Source organism: Microtus oregoni, unplaced genomic scaffold (assembly GCF_018167655.1).
Source record: "Microtus oregoni isolate MIOR12 unplaced genomic scaffold, Mior012 000022F_ref0000154, whole genome shotgun sequence".
In the NCBI taxonomy this organism is placed as follows: Eukaryota; Metazoa; Chordata; class Mammalia; order Rodentia; family Cricetidae; genus Microtus; species Microtus oregoni.
In genome coordinates, this window is record NW_024543081.1 from 19332324 (window position 1) to 19351594 (window position 19271).

Consider the following 19271-nt stretch of genomic DNA (forward strand, 5'->3'; position numbering starts at 1 on the left):
GTGGGACCCTGGCCTAGCCCGCAGACCCATCTGGGGCCACTCCGGCCACCTCGTCATCCCGGAACAGCGCTGTCCGCGGCCGTCGCCACGCCCGCACAGCTGGGATAGACTTCACCCGGAGCGGGGCGCGCCGCCGCCTTTGCGCAGGCGCGGGCCGAGTTGCGCATGCGTGGAGCTCCGCGCTGAGGTGAGGCGTCGCGCGCCGCGAGGTGTGGGCGCGCGCTCTTACCCACGGCGCACGCGCGGGTCCGCGCCGACTCAGCACGGCCCGAGGGCGCGAGCCCGCCGCCACCGCTACCGCCGCGGGCCGGACCGCCGTGCGGCCGGCGTGCGCGTGGGAGAGAGCGCGGCCGCCTGTGCCGGCGCCGCCCCGCTGCCGTCTGTCCGCCTCAGCCTCGCGCACTCAGCGGCGGCCGGTGAGTGCGGGTCGCGGGCCACGGGTCGCGGCGGCGGAGGCGCGGGCTCAGGGCGATGGGCGGCACGGGCCGCGGTGCGGGCTTCGGCGGACACGGCCCCCGCCGTGACCCGGCCTCGCTCCACGTCTGGGCTGCCGGGCCCCGAGAGCTAAGGAGGCCGCGGGCCGGGGTGCAGGAGGCCGCGGGGTCCGGTACGGCGGGACGGGCGCGGCGGAGACCCTGGAGGCCCGAGAGCCGAAAAACAAAGGGGACGGCAGGCGGAGTGCGGGGTGGTCCGCGCGTGGCTTTCAGGGCGACCGTAGGAACCCTGGAGTCATTGTGCTGCCCAAGTTCCCTCCGCCCCCACCCAGCCCCGCCGCGGCGCGCTGCCTGTCCCCGCCGGTCCTCGCAGGCTGCTTTTGTGGCACCGCTCTAAGGAGCGAGGGTGTCTGTGTGCGCGCACTTGTGTCGTTTAATTGTGAGTTTTTTTGTAGAGAAACGCACTGAGGAGAAAGTTGCTTTTTTTTCTTTGAAAGCCATTTCAACAGTGTCTCATTCTTGCATAGTTAGACTGCAGCTGGGTGTTTGGCAGTGGGACTGAGATAATAGCAATACTGTAGTGATTATGGGGACTGGTTGAAATAGGCTGGAGCTGAAGGCACGGCAAGAGTTTGCCGGTCTGTTTTAAATCTTGACCAGCACTGGCATTTCTAGTTAGAATGGAAGCTTTATCATGGTCGTGATAATAGGCTATTGCTACTTGAAGTGAAATACCAGCGTCTCACACTGTGTGTGTGTGTCTGTGTCTGTCTGTCTGCTCATTAAGCGAGGAATGAAAAGTCTCTCCTTTGAAAGACTAGTCTCTGAGCAGTGGCCTGGGACAGAGGTATGTGGATTAAAAGAAATCATGTAACATTAGCATGCTACATATCTTTGTGGAGGTACACTATAGATAATAGTTCCATCCATATTAGTATTTGAACATGAACTTTTTTTCTGAGGATGGAACCCGGGGCTTCTTTCCACGTGGTTAGTACTGGGCTACTAAGCCACGCCCCCGGTCCAAACAGCCCAAACAGGAAACTTTAGGACAAGGACGAGGAGTCCCAGTGTCATCGTGAGTGCAGTTGTTTTATATTTGTGGCTATTGTAGGTGGGCCAATCCCTGACCTTCTCTCTGGACACTTGAATTTATCAAAACGCTACACTAGTACATCTTCTTGGAAAGAATTTTATTCGGGACAGTTGTCATTTAATCCAGTTTATTCGTGATCTACAGGAGAAGGTGGCTTGTGTCTGGGAGAGAGCCATAAGTCACAGCTTTTAGTACAGTGAGAATCATGCAGAGATGATGCCCCGGCAGGTAAATCTTTTTGGCGCAAAATACATACTGTGGGGAAGAAGAGCTGGAGCAAACTCTCTAGAGTAGATGGGACCTACTGTTTTTGAGACTGGCAGCCCACTAAACGAGGAAGTGTTGGGGGTGGAGTTCCAGCTGTAGCAGTGAAAAGTGGGAGGAGGCTGTAGCGAGGACACGGGTATGTGAAGTAGTTTAGAGCTCTAAGCCTGTTGTTGGGAATTACATAATGCGTCAGTCCTCAAAACCCTGTTCCGGAGCTGGTTAGATAACTCTTCTCACTAGGAAGTTGGAGAAATATCCGAAAGACAGTTGTGAGCCGGGGAGTTAGCTCATTAGTTGTGTGATAAGTGTGAAAGGCACTGTGGTCCCCTCCAAGACAATTGTGTTAAAGATAGTTGCTTAAAGATGACTGAGCCTGTGGAAGAAAGGATTTTATATTACACTATATAATATAGTAAAACTAATTCTGACAGCACTCTTATGGGATACTAGTTTGAGTAAGAGAAGTAGGGACTTTGTTCATAGGAATTTTTGCAGGGAACCCTTCCCCTTTATAGTGTCATAATTTTGAGAAAATAATTAAAATTGTCTGAGTTACAAAAGATGTCACATGTTAATATAGTGTGCACATCTTTTAGCTTGGATTGGACATTTTCAGTTTAGATGGACTTTCACCTAGATCACTTGTTTTGAATTTCAGTCACATTAAGTGATAACTTTTTTATTACTTGTGTGTGCACGATATGTGCAGGTTGGTGTGTTCAAGTGGAAGCCAGAGGAACTTTGTGTAATCACTTCTTGTCTTCCACCTTTCTGTGGATTCCAGAGATTGAACTCAGGTTGCCAGGCAAGTGCCAGTTCTGTGGAGCCGTCTCATCAGCCTACATAAAAAGTTTTCCTGTGTTAATATTTGAAGTGGTTGTTGTTGTAGTCACTACAGAGAGCGGTCGTGAAGCTTTGGGCTTGAGCTCCAGCACTGCAAATGATCAAAATAACCAGAGAGTCTTAGTTTCTGCGGACTTTGCCTTAAAGCTTGGAGTCTACCATTGTGAGTACTTATTTTCATTATAATTTCCCCTACTAAGATTCCTTAAATAATCAGCAATAAATTGCGTTGGAATCTTTAAGGACTTTTACTGGTGCCTTTAGAATTACTTAAAATGCAAGAAATTTAAAAGGTGGACAAAGTGAGTGTCTGTGTGGTGGTAGTGATACACTCTAGTCTGCTTAAGAGTGTAGCCACTTGTCAGGTATTACGCTCCACACCTCCAGGATTCTCCAGGTTCCGAGGCTTCCTGGTCTCATTAGACTACATTGAGAAGGTGTGTCTGAACTGCATTAATAGTGGATATTTAATCTTTTTTTGGCTTTGTTTCTTTACATCATATTTGCAGAAGTTTTATTTTACATTATGACTATGGAAAAAAAAGCAGCCTCTTGCAGAAGAAATTAAATTTATATATCCTAGTTTCTTCAACTGATTTCTAGGAATTGTGCCAGATTGTAGTCAGAACTCCTGAAAGTTGTTGCTGATTATAAAACCTATAATCTGTAATCTTTAAAATTTATTTTTACTAGGTTCGAGTATGGAGATACAATGTAGTGAAGTCTGTGTGATTCAGCTTTCGGTTTGGGTTGTCTCTAATCAGCATGCACACTCATGGAAGTGGGATAGAGTTGACATGAATGTGCTGCTGGAGCTGGAAGCCTAGGGAGTGTCACTAGTGGTGTTCAGAGTTTGTGGTCATGATGATGTTTTCTTACCAGCCTTAAAGTTAACTAAAGTAATTGTATGCAGACCTCAGTGGTGTGTATTTCCCTTTGCTGAAAAATAACTGGAATCATACTTGGAATGTGATCTTATACTAGGGGAGTGATCTTATCACTGGGTCCCCTGTGTGTGTCACTGCTTTCATATGAAACCTCGGAGAGGATCAGGACTCTGAATTAGAATTGTTGCCTTTCCCTCCCAGTCTTGAGTGGGAGTTCTGCTTCAGTCTTCTGTACCTATGAGAACCACTGGGCTGCAGGTGCTATGCAGTCTTCAGTGTACACGGAAGACCTGGAGGTTGAAGTTAGAGTAACTTGCTGAGGTTGCTTGGCCCTTATAGGCAGGACTCCGGAGGGGAGCTGTGGTCCATCAGGCCTGTGGGGCTCAACACAGCGTAACTAGTCTTCAGAATGTGAGTGATGTTGTCTGGGAAGTTTAGATATCTAGGTTTTCTATTGATACTTTTAGGACTTCAGCTTCTGACTTAACCAGCGTAATATAGGTTAATCATTGACTATCAAAATTTTGGTTATTTGAAATTGGCTAAGAATTAGTTAAATACAGATACATAAGAGTGGGTTAGTGGTTGGGCGGTGGTGGTGCACGCCTTTAATCCCAGTACTCGGAAGGCAGAGACAGGCGGATCTCTGTGAGCTTGAGGCCAGCCTGGTCTATAGAGTGAGTTCCAGGACAGGTTCTAAAGCTACACAGAGAAACCCTATCTTGAAAAACTAAAAGAGTGGAGTAGTGATTTTTGCTTCTTATTTGCTTTAGTGACTGACACAGCCTCAAGGCTTTTTGTGGGTAATTTTTTTGGGGGGTTATTGTATGTAAGGAGAAGAGTTTATGGAAAGCAAGGGAAAACTGTGTTTCTCTCAGAAGCATGAGCCCTGTGTAGAACCCCAGGAAATTATAATTTTTAACACACTGTGTCCATGTAGAGCAGTGGTTTTCATCTTCCTAATGCTGTGATTCTTTAATACAGTTCCTCATGTTGTGTGACCCCGACCATAAAACTATTGCATTGCTACTTCATAACAGTAGTTTTGCTACCTTTATGAATTGCAATGTAAATATCTGATATGCAGGTCCCAAAGGGATCTCAACCCATACGTTGAGAATCACTGCTGTAAAGGTTTCTGAAGTGAATGTACTCATTCTCACCAGTCTGGAATTTTTCCATCCTGCTTTTAAGACATACTCGCTTCCATTTTGGGGGGGCTAATGGACCAAAACCAACCCTCAAAAGGACTTCTTGTTCTGCTTGTGGGTTGTCTGTGTCTGGGGTCTCCCTCCTGCCAGTTTTTGTTAAAATTCCTATCATCATGTGGCTTGGATTGTAGGCACTTGCAGTTTCTACTTTTACTTGACCGAAGTGCCATATGATCATCTTTGTGAGTGATTTTGTGTGTTCTCTGTTTTTAGATGATTCATTGTCCTCCAGGAGGACAGAAGCTCCCTTTTATTTCCCAGTGCACCCCAGTGCCTATGATATAGTCTTGTTGAGTGAGTGGAAGAACCCAGGTGTGTTAATTATTGTAGAATTGGGTCACTCAGATCTACGGGGATCAGGAAATATACTACTCTGTCATTTAATAGTTTTGAAGGTTTCTTTATAGAAATTTATAAAGGAATTAGGTTTTATAGGAATTAGTCTTATACATTAGGATTCAGCTCAGGTGTGAAGGGAGCAGTTGTTCAAAGTGATACAAAATGAGTGGGATTTCGAAAGGATCCATGCTGAGTGCGTAGGTCAGTGATAAAGCACTTGCCTAGTAGTGTGTGCCAGGCCCTGGGTTCAATTCCCAACACTACAGAAAATAAAATGAAAAAAAAAATGAAAGGACCTGTCATGCTCTAGGATAGTCTGTGTTGATCAGCTGACTTTACTGAACGCTTTTTTCTAGTGCTTGACATAGCCTACAGCCATGTAAAGGAGTGTGGCAGTTACACATTGTACAAGTGTGTCTGTGACCTTGCTCACAGTCTTTACGCGGATGCTGTCCAGGTGCAATGTTTAGAATGACAGGTGACAGTTCTCTCACAGATAAGGAAAACTAGCATTTGGGTACAGAATCTGTTCTAGAGGTTGTTGTTTGGTCTTTCTCAGTCAGTGCTTCCGTCCTTCAGCATTGCTGTACCATGCAGAGAACTCACAGATGAACACTCCAGCTCCTGCTAGCTCATTCACTGTTTTCAAGTGGTGACAGCATAGAAACATTATCTTCACCTAGAACAGTGTTTCTTAATCTGTAGGTCTTGAACCCCTTTGGGGAGTCGGACAACCTTTTCACAGGAGTCAAATATCATATAGATATCCTACATATCAGTTATTTAAATAATGATTCATAACAGTAGCAAAATTACAGTTATGAAGTAGCAATGAAAATAATTTTATGATGGGGGGTGGTCAATGCATTGGAACTGCATTAAAGGGTCGTAGCATAGGAAGGTTGAAAACCATTGACTTATAATCTTGTGTGATTGTGAAATAGCCCCTAAGCTGCTTAAACTTGTTTTCTGGGAACCTCTGCCTTAGAGCAGTTTGAAATACAGGTCATGATTTTAGATATGTGTTTGCTCTCGTTTAAGAAGTCTCGGCTGGTTTTTGTTTTTTGTAAGCATTTTTCAGATCTTCAGAACACGTCTTAACTATTTTTTTATTTTTCATGTTTTATGCTAAGACTACTTAAGTCTTTTGAGTCTTGGTTTGGAGTTTAAATGAACAATTTGCATTGAAGGAGAAGTTTGTTTGACTGTGGCAAATAGGAGTGTACGCGTTGGTACTTAAGGCAAAGTTAAGTTCCCTGATGCTTTTGTTTTGGTCTGAAAAGTTGGCTGGCATTTACTAGAGTCAGAGTGATTGCCAAGTCTTTGGGTGACTAATGAGGCAGTATTTATTGTATGAGTTGATTTTAGGCCTAGCATTGAATTCATATGTATGTGTAATTAATTCATCCATCTATCTTTTCTTCTTTCTTCTTCCCTCTTTCCACTGTTCTTCCTCCCTTTCTTACCCCTATTCCCTTTTCTTCCTCAATGTTGCCTATCATTCCTATCCTCAGTGCTGAGATTGCAGGTACACTTTGATTAGTACATTTTCTTTTGCCTTTTGACCCCCAACCCACCCTTTTTTGTTTGTTTGTTTTTTAGATGAAAGGCTAAATAAAAGTTAAAAAAATCTGCAAAGGTGAAATGAATAGTTTGCTTTTATCTGTATGCCCTATGTAGAATTAAGTGCATCTATTGAAGGGAGTATTGCAAGCTTAGTGGCAGGGACTTTGTTATTCTTCAGTCCCCCAGAGTTTTCTCATGCTACTGTGGTGGTAATCGGATAAAGATGTGTAACCAGGGTCTTTGTCAGTGTGTTGGTACTTGGGTAGTAAAAATAAAGAGAGCTCTCTGGGAAGTTTCTAAAAGACGTCTGTTGGGGCTGGAGAGATGGCTCAGTGGTTAAGAGCATTGCCTGCTCTTCCAAAGGTCCTGAGTTCAATTCCCGGCAACCACATGGTGGCTCACAACCATTGGTCTGGTGTCCTCTTCTGGCTGCAGACATACACACAGACAGAATATTGTATACATAATAAATAAATATTTAAAAAAAATAAAAGAAAAGACGTCTGTTTGGAGGGAATCTTATCAGAAAGACAGGAGGACTTTGTAGGGCTTTGTTCTAAGTGACTTTTTAGAATATCTAGGTGGTTGCAGAGGCAGAGAAGGAGCAGAGATAAACAGGAAATTATCATGCATTCCAAATTTAAACAGTGGGTGGGATGCAAAATACCTGCCCCTCTCCCTCATCAAATCAGTGAAAGTAAAAATAACAAATGAGATTGCAAGGAAAACACACGTGAAACAACCTCTTTCTGTCTAAAATGATTTAGTGGAGTTGAAGTTATAATTTACAGTTAGTGACACTCAGTGTCCCCTTCTAATGTCCTCAGAATGCCTGGCCCAGAGAGTTTTCAGTAACAGAGTTAGTGGCTCTGTGCTTAAATTCCTTTTTCCCATTGCCATTCTTCCCTGGTCTCGTCTCTGCTCCTGGATGGCCTCTCTTCTACACTCTTCCTGGTGGTTTCTGTAGTGTTACTGCTCTGGTGCTTTAAATAGTCCTTTCCTGGTAATAATGAGACCGTACATCTTTTTATGTACTTACTGGCCACTTGACCCATATTTTCATTTGGTTCTTGTCTTTTTTAAATTGACTTGGAGCTTTCTTTTTATATTTAAAATGTACTTTGCTGGTTATTTTCACTGAGCTTCCTTTGTTATTTTTAGATGAACTGAAGTTAGGTTTAATGGAGAGTCTAGTTTCTCAGTCTTTTTAGAGTTGGTGCCTGCCTCTGCCTTTCTTTCCTTCTTTCTTTCTTTCTTTCTTTCTTTCTTTCTTTCTTATCAGGTTTCTCTGTAGCTTTGGAGCCTGTTCTGGAACCAGCTCTGCAGACCAGGCTGGCCTCAAACTTACAGAGATCTGCCTGCCTCTGCCTCCCTGAGTGCTGGGATTAAAGGTGTGCGCCACTGCCCAACTGAATTGGTGCTTTTTCTATCTTTTCTTATCCTGAGATCATAAAATTTTTGCTTTATAAATAATGTGTAATTGAACTTTTCACTGCTATCTTTATAATTCCTTTGGAATTGGTTTTGTTGTATAGTATAAAGAAGGGACCTAATTAATTTTCATCTTTCTGTTGTTCTGAGATGGTCTCACAGACTGTAGCTTAGGCAGGTCTGGAAACACTGCAACAGGGCATGTTTGGGATTCTGGCTTTTCCTCCCTTACCCCCTTTTTTGGTCTTTTCCCTTCTCTCACTTTGCTTTCTTTGTGTTCTTCTCTCCGTTCCTTTTCCCACTAAGCTATGTTTCTAGCCTTACTTATTTATTTTACAGTCTTGCTCACAGTTACTCAACTAGTCCCCAGCTCTGATTTCTTCTTTCTAAATCTGCATGCTGGAATCCCACCTTCAGACAACACTACCTAGATAATTAGCCCTGGCTAGCCTGTAATTCATTATATAGGCCAGTTTAGTCTTCTGCCTCTGCTTTCTGAGCATGTGCTTCCATGCCTGGTGTATAGATCGTGTTTTGTTGTAAATAGTCAAGAATTGCTTAATTCTAGTTCACAAAGGTTCCTTACCTTCATAAGAGTTTAAAGGAGTTTTAGTTTTACATTTAGTTCTAATTCATTTTGAGTTAATTAAGAACCTCTGTATGAGAGCACATGTGTGCAATGGTGTGCATGTGGTGGTCAGAGGACAACTGTGGAGTTGAGTCTCTCCCTATACCTTTAACTGCATTTGTGGATCTAACTAAGGTCATAAGTCTTGTGCTTTAGTCACTGAGCCATCTTGCCAGCACCATTTTGAGTTAATTTTTTTTGTAGATAATAATAAGGTAAGCTATAGATCTAAGTGATTTGTAGGATACTCTTGAGGCCAGGGGCATGCCCAGTAGAAAACAGTGTCAGTGTTTTGTTTTGAGATAGGAACTCATTAAGTAGCTCCTGGCAGGCATGGAACTGACTAGATAACTAGTCTGGCCTCAAAACACAGAGATCTGACTGCCTCTGTGAATCACTGTGCTTGCAGGTCATGTATGCATGTATGTGTGTATGTGTGTGTTTGTGTGTGTTTCACTTACTAATCAGACGTGAAAGATGTGAAAACATTGTGTTCCAGATTCCTTTCCCTTTAACGCCCCTGCCTTTGGGTGTACTTCTGAGCAGAGCTGTGTAGTGCTTTGGTTGGCAGGAAATCTATACCACCCTCTTTGAGGGGCCGTGGGAGGATAACCTGGTGGAGAGGAAGATTGGGGTGATAGGAAAGAGCAAGGGGGGTCCGGGTGTTGGTGATTGTGTACAGATTGACTGATGCATCTCCGATTAAGTTTCTAAAAACCCAGAGGCAGCAGAAGCACAGACTTTATACTGACAGGAAAGCTAAAGACCTCTGATGGCTTGCTTAGTTTCTCTTGTTGCTGGGCTGTAAGTGTTGCCAGGGATCTATATGTTGGATACCCTTTGTAACACATGTATCTCCAGTTTTGGGATTATCCTCCAGCTGTTAGGAGCTGAGAACATGCCTGAAGCACTCTCTACTGTCCCTTCTGCTTTGGGTGGGCACTGCAATTTCTCATTTCAAGAAACTTGGGGATACTCCTAGCAGCCATTGTCTAGTTGTCTTTCACTCTGAAGGAGGGTTCAGAAAGCTGGATTGTGGTTTAGGTTCTGTATGGGAGAGGAGGTAAAGGTAAAGGAGCAGATGATGAGGACAGAAGAAAAAAAGCTAGGCTGCTTTCTGGGCAGCCCAGGGAGTGGTTGTTGACCTTGGCCTACCTTCAGGGTTGAGACCTCAGCAAACAGAAAGTAGGAGACTGTCTGTGTACAGGATATGAATTTGAATTGGCGAAACACCTCAAGATAGTGTGTACAAGTGCTAAATTACAATTTTTATATTTTAACGTGCATATACATATATTTCTTGGGAATCTTGTTTTACTTGAGGCTCCAATTCAGCATTTTGTGGAGGTATCTTGTTCTAATTCTTCCTCTTTTTTTTTTTTTTGGAGACAGGGTTTTTCTGTGTAGCCCTGGCTGTCCTAGAACCAGCTGTGTAGACCAGGCAGTTCTTGAACTAACAGCGATCCTCTTGCCTCTGCTTCTTGAGTGCTGGGATTACAGGCATGTGTCGCTGCCACCACCCAGCTGGCTTCTGTTTCTATTGCAGATTCTCCGTGGTCTTTATTGCAACAGTAGAAACAAAGCTAGGATGATGCCAAAGCTGTTGGCTCTTGGGCCAACCTTGTGAATAGCAGGGTTGCTGTTGAAAGGAAGGGTGAAGAGGGAAATCTGTTTGGAAGTGGAAAAACTATTGGGGATGCTTTGATTAAGGGCACGGTCTTATGGCCTTTGGTATTGTGCTCAGTTGTTAGTTTTTTTGTTTTTGTTTTTTGTTTTTTCATTTGCTTCTCCTTGTTAGTTAAATGGGCCAAATAATAGAGCCCTAGGCTCTTTTTTTGAGAGAATTAAATGATATACTCTGTCTCATACTCTAGGATGGTATAGTGCTTAGCCTAATTAAATGCTTCGCAAAAGATAAGTTATTAGAAGTAAATGTTTACATTAAAAGTTTGTCAGTTTTTAAAGTGCTCAGTCATCTGTGCATCTTTGCTCAGTCTGCTAAATTGTATCCCAAAGGGAGTGGGATATTTGCATTCTTCCAGGTTAGTCCTCCCCATACCTTACAAAGACCCCCAGAATGCTGTAACATACTTTGTCTGGTTTCATCACTTTTAGCTATCATCTCTATTTACTGTTTAATATTACTGACTCTTTGTTGATTCTGGTTTATACTTAGATATAATAGAGGAACTCGCTTTGGGAGCATATATGCTGTAACTTGATGCTTCTGTCAAATGAGATACAGTTCATGACACCTTTCTTTAGAAAGGTGGTCATAAGACCACCCAGGGTCTTAATTATCCAGCACTGTAATCAACGCAGTGGGTCCCTAAACGGACCTGGAGCTTTGGCTAGGGCCTTGTTTGGTGCCCTTCCCTTCCCTGCTGTTGGTTGCAGGAATGTCCAGGGAACATAGCTCCATGCTGACTCTTTAGTGGCCTGGTAGTTATTTCAGGGATCTGCATTGAGGTGAAACTGCTCTTTCGACTGTGCAGGCAGAGAATTTCAGGATGAGTCACTACCAGGTAGAGTTGGAGTTTATTAAGAAACAACTTTCACCTACTTGGAGGGAGGCCGGCACACCCAAGTGTGAGTGTGCGGTTCTCAAGAGGGCTGCCCCTCCTGATGTAATAGCCATACTGTGATTGTGGTGACATTTGGAAGTTACATTGTTTAAAGGACTTTTAGAGTGCACCTCTTTCCCTTTTTCCAGTGAGGTCTTAGAACTCTACTAAGGTGCTGTGGGTGGGAATATGATGAAAAGGTCAACTGTGGGTCAAGAGGGAGTTGACTTGCTTCCAGTCTAGGTGAAGTTTATAGTCCTGGTTCAGGTTCCCAGATAAGATAACTAATTGCAAGATTACAATTGGGAAATAAATAAGGCCCCATATGCTCAGGCTATAAGCATGATTCATGCCATTTTAACATTCTAACTTATCTCTGTATAAAAGGAGTATTATCTCTATGTAAGGATTTTTTTTTTTTTTTGATAAGGTACCATGTAGCTCAGGTTGACCTAGAACTAATTGTCATGCTTCTGTTTTCTGAGTGTTGGGATGACAAGCATGAGCTGCCACACCAGGCTTTAATGTGGGCAATCTGCATGGATTTAATAGTGTTGGAGTTCTTGACTCTGGGCAGACAAGAGACTTCAGCAGACACTGAGGTGGGACTTCATTTCCTGGCTATTTTCTCTGTTCTTCTTACTTCACCCCTTCATATTTGATTAAAACTAAACCAGCTTGACTGATGATGATGAATACCATTAATACTAACACTTGGGAGGCAAAGGCAGGTCACTCTGTACACTCAAAGCCAGCCTGGTGTGTATTTGAATTTGTGTGTGTGTGTGTGTGTGTGTGTGTGTCTGTGTGTGTCTGTGTGTGTGTGTATGTATGTATGTATAAGTTCCAGGCCAGTCAGGGCTACATATGAAATATAAAAGTCTCAAAATATAAAAGCCAGAAACCAAACACCACCACCAAAAACCAGGTTTGGGTCTCAGCACCCACATGTTGGCTTATAATGGTCAAAAACTTCAGTTCCGAGGGATCTGATCCCCTCTTCTGGCTTTCTCAGTCACCAGGCACTTATGTGCTGCACATGCATATATGCAGGCTAAGCACATAAAATAAATATTTTTTGTCATTTTTCCTTTTTTGAGACAGGGCCTCACTATATAGATCAGACTGGCCTTGAACACATAGAGATCCACCTGCCTCTACCTCTTGAGTGCTAGGATCAAAGGCTTGTTCTACCACACCTGATCCTAAAAGATAAATCTTTAAAGAAAAAAAAAAAGCTTTGAGAACTCAGAGGAAGGAAGATGTGTCAGTTTAAGACCCCAGTTATGCTGTAGGATAATTGCCTGCATAAAGGCCACACAATGAATATTTCAGGCTATTCAGGTCTTAGACTACCTGCGTCACCAGTGCCTAGATCTGGAGGTGCAGAAGGGTGCTAGTAAAGGGATGAGCTGCTTGTGAACAACCAGACTTTATTTCTGGACTCTAAACTGTAAATTTTATGTGATTTTCATATGAATGGCACACTGTTATCATATAGCCTTGTAAAACTCTAATAACCATTTGAGTTGTACAGAATCAGGTGAAGCCAGGTTGGCCTGCAGGTGATAGTTTCTGCTCTGGAATGGACAGCAATCCATATGCAAAACTGCTTGTTAGTTGTTTTAAGTTAATAGAATTTTTTATCTGCCCCTGAAAATGTGTGCTTTTTCTTGGTTGAAGCTGAGGTGTTAATGTGCACTGTTGGCTTTTGGACTCTATTCTACCTTCACCGAAGCTCAAAAGTTGATTCCCTCAGCTGGCATTGTGTCAGCTTAGCTGGCATGTGAGGGTCATGCTGTGGCTGCAGCTGCCTGCCTTTCAGTGGCATTTGTTAATTAAGCTGTTTCATCTTTGTTGATTTCTCAAGGACTGATTCTTACAAAAACAGAAAAGAAAATATTTTATTTGTAGTTATGCTAGAGCTATAGCCTAGTTGTATTTTGGATCTCCATTGTATCCCTCCCCATAGGAAGTAGCATTAACTTGAAATTTTTCACTTCTAACAATAGTAATTGAAGACATCATGGTATTACAGTTTGTGGAGAGAGGAAGATATGTAACAGTGTGATGATTCGTTTTATTTGTCAACTTGACACAGTCAAAAGTCTCCGCAAGGGGCGGCTTAGACCAGGTTGTGGAGGTGTCTGTAGGGAATTGTCTTGGTTGGATTGATGTGGGAAGACCCATCCCACTGTGGGTGGCACCATTGTGTGGGTTGAGTCCTGGTCTGTTAAGTAAGAGTGGAGAAAGGAAGCTGAGCACTAAGCATGCATGCATTCTTTCTTTGTGCTGTTGTCTTTGGATGTGATTAACTACTTCAGTTCCTGCTTTGACTTCCTGACTTCTGTAAGGACTGTAACCTGTAATTGTAAGCTTTCTTCTCCCCTCACTTCTTTTTGTCAGGACATTCTATCACAGCAGAAAAAACGAACAAGGACCAGCAGGAGAAACATTTCTCACTTTCTTGAGACAAGATCTCACTCTATAGCTTAAGTCAACCTCAAACTACATACTTCTTCCACCTCAAAAGTACAGAGGTCACACATGTTAGCCATTATTCCTCGCCAGAAAAGGTGTTTCTGAGAATTCTAGACTCAAGTTTAAATATTACACTTAAGCACTTTTTTTTTTTGACTGGTTTTCTTTTTATAGCAATTCTGGCTGTTTTGGAACTGCTCTGTAGACCAGACTGGCCTCAAGCTAACAGAGATTTGCTTGCCTCTGCCTCCCTAAGTGCTTGAGTTAAAGGCGTGTGCCACCACCATCCAGCTGAATTAAATGGTCAACTCAGTGACTAAAGTGGTTTTTGTTGTTGTTTTTAAACACTCTTGGACTGGACCCTGACTTTTGATAAGTTAATTTGCTTCCTGTACATCTTAGGACCTTTTCTGTACAGTATTTATGATGCCAACTTTTGAAGTCACTGTGTAGTTACTGTCTGAAGTGGTATGTAAATGAAGTTAGTGTCTCCCACATTGTTAGTATTTAACTGCTAAAGATTCATTCTTTTCTCCTCTGGGCTTTACTAGCTTGTACTTGAGGTGGTTCATTAGTTAATTCATTTGCTGAATGTTTGTTAAATGTTTTGTGCCTGGAACAGGAATTGTTCTGAAGGTATATATATGAGGAATGTGATGGCACAGCTTAGTGGTCAGTGCCATGCTTTGCTGTGTGATGTGCAGTGACCTTCTTCCAGCAGTGTGCTCAGGGAACCTATAGGTGTTGCATGAGCTTAAGGCTTAGCAGATACTCATTCTTGTGCTGGCAGCAGATGGCCATCATGTATCCCTATTTCTTTTAAAACAAACAGACAAAAACCCTTTAAACATGAAAAGTGCTTAGCCCAGGAACCATAAAGAGATGACTAGGCTGTATGGGGAAATTAGTCCCTTGGAGAGGGGAATTGGGAAAGGAAATTCTGCTCATATATGAAGACATGGGGTGTAAGAAGCTGGGTGTTGTAGACTGAAAGTTTTGGTCATGTCTGGAGTGATACATGTCAGGTTAGGTTGAGAAGCTTCTGTTGACAAGATTAAAGCAGTTTGCACTTGATTCTGATAGAAACTTTGGGTCCCAGAGTGACAGGAATAGATTTATATGTCAGAATGATTCCACTGGAGTTAGAGGGCTCAAACGGAAGGTGTCACAGAGTCACCTACCTGAGAAGAGGGAAGGATCTATACTTAATCATCATCTTCATAGAGTAAAACATAAAAAATAATAGCCATTTTTATGCGATCCAAGCTGTTAGGTAAACTCATACAACTGTGTCCTAAGTTGAATGTATCAGTCAGCAATTTAAAAAATTAAAAAAATTTTTTTTTTTTAATTCCCCTTGGGTCCCTACCCTTAAAAGTAAAAGGACACAACTTTGCTGTCTCATAGAAAAGCCAACTGTTTGGGACTTTAACGGGACTGAAGTGTCTTCAGCATGTTGTTGAACATTAGGCAAAGCTAAAGGTTATAAACTGTTAAGAGTAGTCTAAAATTTTGCATGACTGTGAGAAAGAGTCTCTTTTGGAGTGCTGTGTTGTGTCCTTGGATTGGGTTAGAAGTATATACCAGGGAGATGTAAAACAGCACAGTTGTGATGTCCTGGTGAGCCCCTCCGTTAGAGCAGAGCAGTAGGGCAGCTAGTGACCGATTGTCGAGATGCATACTATTTTAGTGAGTGGGTTGGAGCATAGCTCATAGCTGTCCCTGCAAAGATGTGAGATACCTGTCCTACTTGGATAGAATTTAGGGAAGAGAGATTGGAGATGGGGTATCTTAAGACTTTGACTTCTCTTAGGGACAACAGGTCATGGTCAGCAAAGATAGAAGAAATGATTGAGTGTTGTAATGATAGAGAAGTCACAGTAGACCTGTATGGTTTCAGATGTCATTCTCAGATTTCAGGCCTAGGCATAATTGTGACTTAATGTTCTCCCAACTCACTGTTGGGAGAATGAACAGCAGTATAACACTACAGCCAACCTTAGATTGTCATATTTGATACCCACAGTAGTATCAAGTCTTCTACATTATATTTTATTTTAATGTGTTTTGACTTTGTTGTTTGAGACAGGGTCTGCCTGTGTGATTGGCCTAGAACTCATAAAGATCCACCTGCCTCTTTCTCCTGAGTGCTGGAACTAAAAGCATAAATCACCGACTGTTTTTGGTTTTGTTTTGTTTTTGAGACAGCTCTTCTCTGAAGCAAAACTGGCTTTCAACTCCTGTAATCTTTCTGTCTGAGCTTCCTGAGTGCTGGGTATGCACCACTCTTCCTAGCTTATGATTTTAAATGATCATTCCTGTAGTGTGAGAATACTGCTCTAGTGCTGTGCATTGTAAAATTTGGAGTTTCCTCAAAGCACCACAGATTCAGTTATTTGCAGTAACTATTAACAAAGCTTTAAAAAAAGCTCTTGTTTTTAGGGTTTCAAAACATGAGGCTTGACTGGCTGTGTATACTGTGTTTATTTAGAAGGCACCAGGGTTCCTGTTTATTACACCATTTATTATAGCAAAAGGATATAAACCTAAAATCAGGAAGTCCAGAATACCTATGTGAGCTCCTTCTACCTCTTACTGGGTTGTGTGGTCTGCCCTTCTTCACTCACATCAGTATGTGGTAGCACACATGGAATTAACTTACCTTAGAAGCCGCCTGGGATATTGTGTTCATGGTTTCTGTTAGGGAATACGGGTTATAAAAACAAGTCACTAGCATGCCTTACCATTTGAGAAAGCAGGTCTGGAATCCTGCTCTTTAAGGTTCTAGGGGCAAACAGATCATTCATTCATTCATTCATCATTCATTTATTTATTTATGTTTTGTGGGCTTTGGCAAATGCAGAGTGCCACATACTCGTGCTACTGAGTACTACAAATCATACCATGGCTTTACAGAGTTCTTTGTGGTTTGCCTTGTCTTTTCCATAATGCAATGAGACTGGAAGCACTATCTGTAGCTTTTGCAAACTGGTTTCTTTACCTATCAATGTGCATTTGAGGCTCCTCCATTTTTTTATTTTTTGTTTTTGAGACAGAGTCTCACTATTTAGCCCTGGGTGATTTAGAACTTTTAGAGAAAGGAAGATCTGCCTGCTTCTGTCTTTTAATGTTCCCTCTTTGTTAGGCAAAGGCTCCAACCTTTCTTTGGGCAAAATAGTCCTTTATAAAGGGCAGGAAAGATGGCTCAGTGGTTAAGAGCATTGACTATTATTCTGAAGACCCAGGTTCAATTCCTGGCACTCACAGGGGGCTTATAACTGTTACTTCAGTTCTAGGGGATCTCAGGCTCCTTTCTGGTTTCTGCAGATACCAAGCATACAAGTGGTGCACAGACAAACATGTAAGCAAAACACACACACACACACACACAATCCTTTAGTGCATGAGACCTAGAAAAGTGAATTATTTTTATCAATCAAAAAAAATTAAAGAGTTCAAGAAATCTTTTCTTTTTGGTAGAGAATATGCCATAGTTATGTATAGTGTCGTTTACTGTGACGTTAAAAAGTGAAGCTCTTGTCTGTAGTGGTGCATATCTGTAGTCCCAGATACTCAGGAGGTTGATGAAATAGGATTGCTTGGGACCAGACTAGGCAATAGAATGATACAAAACAAGCAAACACAAACAAAAAACAAACATCCCCCCAATGAAAGTTAAATTTTTTTTTATACAAGTGAGCATGATTCTTTCTGTATATCTGTCATATCTGACATCTGTCCTAACATATCTTTTAGGGATTTGAATAAAAAACAGGCGCCATGCTGGGAAATGGCTCATTTTGGGGGATTATAAAACATTTTGACAGGTTATAATGTGATAATTCAGTAAAAATTATCTAGTATAAATGTAAAATGGAAACTGAAGGGGGAAAAGCAGTGGCATGTTAGCTCTACCTGTAGTAGATGCTGTTGAATTATTTCAGTGAACAGAGATAGAGGCTCATTGCAGTAGGGTGTACTTGCATCAAAGGACAATTGCTGGGCAGTTCAGCAGAAAGAATGTTACTTGCTGACAGGGTTGGATAAGGAATGTGGGAGAAAGAGATGAGTCAAGGATTGGCCTGAGCATCTAGATGAGATGGACATTGTAAACTGAGGTAGTGAACTGTAAAGGTTTATTATTTATTTATTTGAGATAGGATCTCACTAAGTGACTTTGCTGTGAACTGTAAAGATTTGGAAGGCAAGATCAATACTGCTCTTTGAGACATCTGTTGAACATTTACCTTTAATGATGCTGCACTTCTTTAAGGAGTCTAAAGATGGTCTTTATAAATACAGAGTCAGTTCTTCAGGTTTAGTCAGGAAAATAGGAACTACCATAGACTCATTTTAAATACATGGAATTAGGTCTCCCTTAATAGAGGTGATAGGGCTTGGTAACAATTAGCACTTTCCAGGAGTACCTGTGGGGTTAGTTATGCTGGGCAGTTTCAGCAATTACTGATTGCTGTGGTTCCTGGGGTATTTATTATTATTATTATTATTTTTTGAGGCTGCTGGGAATTCTTAGCAGAAGTTACATAATGAAGTAATAGGGGCGGCAGGGCTGCGTTCTCAGCACCCCCGGCCGCCTGCCCGGCTAGCTTATGCCCAAAATAATTACACGGACACTGTATTCTTTTAATCACTGCTTGGCCCTTTAGCCCTAGCCCTTACTGGCTAATTCTCACATCCCGATCAACTCATCTCTAATAATCTGTGAGAACCGGTCTTACCGGGAAGATTCTAGCCTAGTCCATCCTGGGTGGGAGCTTCATCCCGGGAGCGGGGCATGGCATCTCTCTCTGAGGCGTCTGCTCCCGAGAGAGCTGTCGAGTCTCTCAGCTCACTTCCTCTTCCTCCCAGCGTTCTGTTCTGTTTACTCCACCTACCTATCCTCTAACCAATAAAATGGGCCAGGGCAGTTCCTTTATTAGCCAATGACCTTCCTCCATCAACATAAGGTTTTGGTTCTTTGTTAATTTCTTTTCTACACACTGACTAACCTAAGGACAGAGTTTTCTTTCATCTTACCAGTATTGCAAGACTTTGTTTCTCTGTTAGCTCTGACTGGTTTGTAGAAAGTGCGAGTTTCTGGGATGTAGCTCCCACATCTCTATGCTGCATATGGTGAAATAGAAATGGATGTAGGGTTGACAGCCAGACAGTTGGGTTTACAGATAAGGTTCAGAAGAGAAGTCTGAGATGGTGTGAGCATGCAGAGAGCCTGTCAAGTGGTAATGCCTACACGGCAAGCAAAGGGAAGGAAGGATAGAGCTTTGGGAACTCTAGAACTAATTTTGGGAGGGGAGGAGGGACTGCTTGAGGGATGGAAAGAAGCCCAGAGAAAATGAGAAAATGATGTAACTGCTGACAGATTCAGTAGTGTCCATTGGGCTTAGCTATGGTGAGGTTCTTGGTAATCTTGAGTGGGAGTTCATGTGCTTGGGTTGAAAAAATACATGGAAGAGAGTTTGTGATGCTAAACATATTGTGTGTGTGCTTATTTATAGGATTATTT

The 19271-nt window shown here is 42.4% G+C and overlaps 1 protein-coding gene across 10 annotated transcripts in view; it reads left to right on the top strand.

Annotated features, from left to right (window-relative positions):
• Nucleotides 1-257: 257 nt before the first annotated feature.
• Ptk2 (protein tyrosine kinase 2) overlaps nucleotides 258-19271 on the top strand; it is a 220945-nt gene continuing 201931 nt past the window's right edge. For 9 of the 10 annotated variants that reach the window (XM_041672218.1, XM_041672219.1, XM_041672220.1 and 6 more), the window contains exon 1: nucleotides 295-416. The gene's annotated coding sequence lies outside the window, so the exon portion shown is untranslated. Of the gene's footprint in view, nucleotides 417-19271 lie in introns of all 10 variants that reach the window. The other variant, XM_041672227.1, reaches the window with a different exon arrangement.